At 34.4% G+C, this 6,986-nt stretch overlaps 1 non-coding gene across 1 annotated transcript; it reads left to right on the forward strand.

Moving 5' to 3' along the window:
• The first annotated feature begins 6,190 nt into the window (after nucleotides 1–6,190).
• Nucleotides 6,191–6,262, forward strand: TRNAH-GUG (transfer RNA histidin (anticodon GUG)). The gene has a single exon. It is a non-coding gene; the product is annotated as a tRNA-His (tRNA).
• Nucleotides 6,263–6,986: the final 724 nt, after the last annotated feature.

Raw genomic sequence — 6,986 nt, forward strand, 5'->3', positions numbered from 1 at the left:
ATAACCGGATTTAACAAACCCACTGGGTTTCAAATGTTCATTCCTTTGCGTATAAATCCTTATTAGAAGGTTAACCCTGCAAAAGGCTTTAATATAAACATGGCATTACTGTACAAATAATAAAATAATTAATTGTATTAGTTTCTCAGTTCGATTTGTTCAAGTTTTCAAATTGTTATAAACATCCCTCTTACGACTAAATATAGTTTATTACGCCTGGTCTCAAATATTGTTTGAACTTAGATATGGTTTTTCTACCAGAAGAAAATAATGGTAAAGATGATTTACTTGCATTGCTGTTTGCTTAGTTGAGGTCTACCTGTAGCCATTAAATCTAGCGAAAAACTAGTTTTGCCATTTCAAACTAAAAACAATGAACTTGAATTTGTAGCATCCATTGCACATGGCAGCATCAATGCTTAATGTTTAATACGCCAGTTTTTTATTTTCTTTAAATCCAACGTTCCGCTTAAAAACCACTGATTATGAGTATCACCAAATAAAAGTAACACATTGCCTGGTCTGGCTTTGTGGAATACATTTATTGAAGGCATCTTAAATATTACGAATGAATGAATGGTCTAAAAAGACCAACGAATATAGGTCTCGGTCCACACTAGAGCGATTTCAATAAAAAATTTCATGGAATTATGTGTTCTCAGATCGAGTTTCCCACTACAGCAATTTCATACATTTACTGTAGTATGGAACTCGATCTAAGAACGCATTATTTCATTGAATTATTTGATTGCAATCACTCTAGTGTGGACCGAGACTAATTAACAACAAAACAATGGGAAATATAGTAAATACATTGCTTTCCACACATGAAAGAATGACAGAAAAGCTAAAAATAGCCGCTACAAAGTATAAGAATGATTAGGGACCCCGACCATACGGACCCGGCAAAATTAAATGGAAGTGGTTCCATGTGAAATCATGATTTCACTGGTTCTTTTGCATGAGTGCAAAGGGAGTCATGAAAGATCCGATTCTTTTCATCGAATTTTCATGAGTGAAATTGAAGTGGTGAAAGATCCGATCTTTGTCATAATATTGTCATGAGTTCAAATAAATTATTGAGTACCCGTACAATAAATGACCAAATAATCATATACCCGAATAATTGTTTACTTACAAAAGTAATTGTTAAAATGAAAATAAAAGTCAGATAAAAAGTGATTGGTAGTGGCAAAATTGGCATATTTGGCATAAATAGAATACTCCACCAGCTGGCGGAAAAATACACCCAGGCATATCAAGAAGGATATTCATGCTCTAAAGAGGGAGGTCCAACAGTACAGGAGAGAACCTCTAGATCAGCAGGCATATCAGGCAGTTTTGAATAGCATTCACACGGACGCAGTTGCTAAGGCCATAAGCAAATATAGTGTGAATTATGTACTCCGACATCCCCCATCTAACGCAGCTGAAGAGCGTCAATTGCCACGACAAACCAGATTAGTATTGGCTCAACAACCCTCGCCTAAATTCTTATTGGGCGGGAACTTATCGCACCTTGCAAGATATCTGCCCAGTATGCGGCATCGGCCCTCACAACACAAAACACCTTTTCAACAGCCCCACCAAGCCTACTCATCTAACTCCAGTGGATCTGTGGTTACATCCCACCGAAACGTATCGAGCTGCAACAATTTCATTGTCAATGTCAACAGGATGGATAATTATGCTACCGGCATATGACTACGAGCCATTTGCCGTTATACAACCCGAGGGAAGGACAAAACTCCAATGGAAATACCAAGTTGAATATTATATCACAAAACATGGCATCGAAAATTGGAAAAACAAAGTAGAAGATCGGTGTATTTGGAAATATATTCTTAGTTCGGCTTATGGAACAATAGGAATGTTCTGTATACATAGATAAAAACAATCTAAGTATAAATAAGCCACCTAAACATGGTAATTATTACAGAATAAGTCGTTTAAAAATAACAACAGAATTCAAATTTATACTAGATTTCCCAAATGATGAGCCTGGAGCAGCGATTGGCACATAATTCACCGAATATTGGAAAAACAGAAATCCAAATAGAAAGAAATATCTTGCAGCCATCGGAAGAGATAAATATGATTTTGGCAGATCAATATAATATATAATTTTTAAAACTACATAAAAATAAAGAAAAATAACATCTGATGATAGAAATCATCTGTGAATTGTATTCTTATTAGTTCAACAATTTACACCAACTTCTTCTGACGTTTCAAATTCGATCAGATGGGCTGATGCATCTACCTTGGTAATTTAAATCCTCCAAAAGGTATATCTAAATGCAATGAGATTTGTACTGGATTTATTAAATCCAGTTGAGGATTTATAGCTAGTCTAAATGAGCTATTAGATCGAAAGACGCCAAAGTACGCCACATAAAGCCAGATCGACATCGAGACATTCATTTCATTCATTCAACTTATAATACCCTCCCCACATAGTGGTTGTAGGGTATAAAAACTACAGTTATGTCAAAACAAAATACTTAAAATGATCTGCAATTTGCCTTGACTTTACTCTACTCAACGACTTAATGTACTGACTGGCTTCGATTTAATACAGCACAAAATCAATACATATGCTGACAGAAACGTTCAAAGGAAAATGCCAAACCTCCCAGTATTAACATGTAAATGATTTAGTATCATCGTAATTTTATCTCCTTAACTAATCTAAATATCTTCAAAAAAGCTTTTTTGCGTATTTATCCGAAGCCCAGCAAAATGTTCAATGACAAATCACCCAGCAAAATTAAATGGAAGTGATTCCATGTGAAATCATGATTTCACTGGTTCTTTTGCATGAGTGCGAAAGGAGTCGTGAAAGATCCGATCTTTTTCATCGGTTTTTCATGAGTGCAATTGAAGTCGTGAAAGATTCGATCTTTTTCATGGAATTTTCATGAGTGCAATTGAAGTCGTGAAAGATCCGATCTTTTTCATCGATATTTAATTTGATATTTAAGGAAGAAGTATAGTGAATTACAGTTTTAGAGTCCGTTAAAGAATGTTCAATATCGATGGCGAAGCTGCCCCATGGGTGGGGAGGCTTCGCCACTTTCTAGACATTTTGTAAATTCTCAAAAATAATATTTTAAAAACAACATTATAAACACTTATATATCAAGGCTTATAGTCAAGATATGCTAACCCAGCAAAATTTTCGATGACAAATCATGAGTTGTATCATGGGTGCAAGTGACATGTCATAGGTGAAAATTTAGGTGAATCACCAATGAAATTTACAAGGGAGTGACACACACTTTCACTTGCACCAGTTCATCATCATAGCATCTTGCACCAGTTCATTGTCATGGCATTTTGCACCAGTTCATTGTCATAGCATCTTGCACCAGTTCATTGTCATGGCTTCTTGCACCAATGCTTTGGATCCAGATTTTCGCCAATCAGAAATAAAATTTGCAATGCAATTAAGTAATTTGTTGAATAATTAAGAATACAATGATTTGTAACGCCAGATGTTATTTTCTTTATTTTGTAAGTAATTATAATTATAATATTAATCTGCAATATCATATTTATCTCTTCCGATGGCTGCAAGATATTTCTTTCAACTTGGGGGGTTCCGTTTTTCCAATATTCGATAAATTATGTGTCAATCTCTGAACCAAGCTCATAATTTGGGAAATCTAGTATAAATTTGAATTCAAAAGAATAAACTTATCCTGTAAAATTTACCATGTTATGGTCTCTTTTATACTTATTTTACCGATCTTCTACTTTGCTTCTCTAACTTTGGATGCCATGTTTTGTGATATCATATTGAACTTGATCTTTCCATTGGAGTTTTGTTCTTCCCTCGGATTGCGTAACATCAAATGGCTCGTATTAATATACCTGTAGCATCTTTATCCATCTTGTTGACGTGGCACAGCCACCCAATAATTGCAGCACGATATGTTTTACTTTATCGGTGTCGGTCGGCTGGTGGAGCTCATGGTTTATAGACCGGGTCTCTTTCATACTTCTTTTTATATCCACAAAACGAAACAGATCATATTGTTCCATGAGCCGAGCTAAGAATATATTTCCAAACGCACCGATCTTCTACTTTACTGCTCTAATTTTGGATGTCATGTTTTGTGATATCACATTCAATTTGGCCTTTCCATTGGAGTTTCGTTCTTCCCTCGGGTCGCATAAGGTCAAATGGCTCGTATTCATATGCCGGTGGCATCTTTATCCATCCTGTTAACATGGCCCAACCAACCCAATAATTGGAGCTCGATATGTTTTACATATCGGTGTTGGTCGGCTGGTGGAGCTCGTGGTTTATAGACCGGGTCTTTTTCATATCCACAAAACGAAACAGGTTTCCAAACACAAAATATATTTTTCTTTTGTTTTATATTAATTTACATGGTATTTTTAATTAAAATATGTATATAAATTTTGCCACTATCGATCACTTTCATCTGACTTTTATTTTCATTTTAACAATTACTTTTGCAAGTACACAATTATTCGGGTACATGAGTATTTGATAATTTATTGTGCGGGTACTTATCAATTTATTTAAACTCATGACAATATTATGACAAAGATCGGATCTTTCACGACTACTTTCGCATTCTTGCAAAAGAACCAGTGAAATCAAATTTCACATGGAATCACTTCCATTTAATTTTGCTGGGAATTTACATATTAAAAACTGATATAATTTGTATTGATATTATTTAAATAATGTTAAAGTAGAAAAGGTGTTAAAATTCCTAACCTCTTCTAGTAAGCTATAATATAACTGTTACAAATTATTATATACATACGTATATTGCACGCAATAATAAAATGAAGTTCGGGCGGACCGAACTTTTTTTCCATCTCCAACAAATGATATTGAGACCAGATTTCAACCATTTCGGTTTGATAATGTGGCTAAAACCTTTAATATACCGAGAATCGGAAGGTACCATTCTATGGGACATTTCAAAACGTGTACGTTTACCCACCTTTCTCTGCGGGAATATTTGAATCGCCCCATGAAGACTAAATACCAATATTAAGCTATTTCGGTTGGATAATGTGGCTATAAGCTTAAAAATTCCCAAAATCGGGAGGTACCGTTCTATCGGGGGTACTAACCATTCTATGCGGGAATGTTTTAATCGAAAACCATAAGAAAAGAATAAAATTGTCGAAGTAAAGATATCAATCATATTTTTTTCTCTGTATGTGGTCGGCCCGTCCGACTATAGCCCTCTCTTGCTTGTTTTATTTCATTAATTTTAAGATAAGACACTAATTGAAAAATATAAAAAACAACAAAATCATTTTCATTAATTTTCTCTTAGCAATCGCAGTTTTAATGAAAGAAACTGAAGTGGATACATTTGACTGTGACTCACTGTATATAATAACAATAATTAAAAAATAAGCTCTGTTCCTTTATGTGCAAGAATCTTCAACGTTTACCACTTTTTACTCAAAAAGTGTTCCTTTACTTCAGACACCATATAAATCATATGGGAGCAGTTTACAACTTTTATTATTTTTGCGGTTTTACCATTTTCAAAAGTAAAGGAACAGACCAATAGTTTATTTCAACTAAAACCATATAAAATTTCGAATTATAAAATGTTCGTGTCCATCAAAAGAAACATCTGTTCTATTTCATTATTGATAACCCCCGTTTCACTTAAACGGCAACTACTGTAGTTAGCATCAATTACCTATCGTAGATACTTTTTTTGAAACGATGCACTCACCTATCTTTTAATGTGCGCGGAAATATCTTGGCAACAAAAATATGTACTTACATACATAGGTAGTTTAATTTTTTCAACATTGACTACAAACACGCTCAACATACCATGTATGTTCGTTCGCCTCTGAAACTGATAGTAAATTATAGCTACTGTTGTTGTTATTGTTTCAATGCCAGCTGATATAGTTTTGTTGTGTGCCACACCCCACATACCGCCGCCTTTCACTTTACTACGAATATTTTGTTTGAAGTTTTATACAAAGCAAAACAGCAGAAAACCAGAAATAATCACGTCATTTATTTTTAGACTCTAAAATTTAGACGCATGCAAGCAGCAAAGAAAGCGTGTGTGTGTTGTTGTTGGGTGGTTGAAACGTGTTGTTGTTCGCTTGTGAGTCATCGGGCTTGTGTGTTGTGTTAGCCGCTGGGTTGAACATCGCCTCAATAGCCGTGATCGTCTAGTGGTTAGGACCCTACGTTGTGGCCGTAGTAACCCAGGTTCGAATCCTGGTCACGGCAATGTTCACATGTAACATTGTCACGGGGAGGTTTCGTTTTTTTTTTATTTTTTTTTTTTAATTTTTCCTTTAATAAAAAAACGAAGGGGGGGATATTTAATTCGAAAAAAGATATTATTAGGAAATTTGAGGGCGTTTTACTAGCAGAAGGGTACATTTTTATGAAGGCTGTTTTAAATGATGTTTTCTTTGTTGTTTTCATTTTTGTTTATTTATTTGAAATTTTTATTATAATAAAAAATTACAATAAAATGACATACAGTGAGTGTCAAAATAAACTTTAAACCTCTCAAGTTCTTTTAATTGAATTACACTATGCAACACTGAAAATGCAAACAACTTCTAGTATGCATTTTTTAAAAGTACATATTTAGACTACAAAAACTTTAGTAGGGTTTTGTCCTGTCAGATCCAGTTCGGATTTTATGGCCTCATCTAAACCGGGCTAAATCTACACTTTTTTGCATTTATCAGGCCTTTATCTCAGAAACGAAAAGGAATTTGGCCTTGCTGTATTTAGCAATATTGTAGCCCTAAACTAGTAGAACGTGTCTTTTGAAAAAAACCACAAAAGAAAAATTCCATCTAGGGCATCAAAATCTATAAAATATAGACAAATTTGCATAATTGCTGAAATTTTGGTCAGTATCGGCTAAACAATTGAGAGTTGAACCAAGTAACCTTTTGCAAAAATCTTCCAAATAAAGTTCTCAACAATTCTTCAG

Source organism: Musca autumnalis, unplaced genomic scaffold, assembly GCF_047663935.1.
Source record: "Musca autumnalis isolate F117 unplaced genomic scaffold, ASM4766393v1 scaffold_2, whole genome shotgun sequence".
NCBI classification, from domain to species: Eukaryota; Metazoa; Arthropoda; class Insecta; order Diptera; family Muscidae; genus Musca; species Musca autumnalis.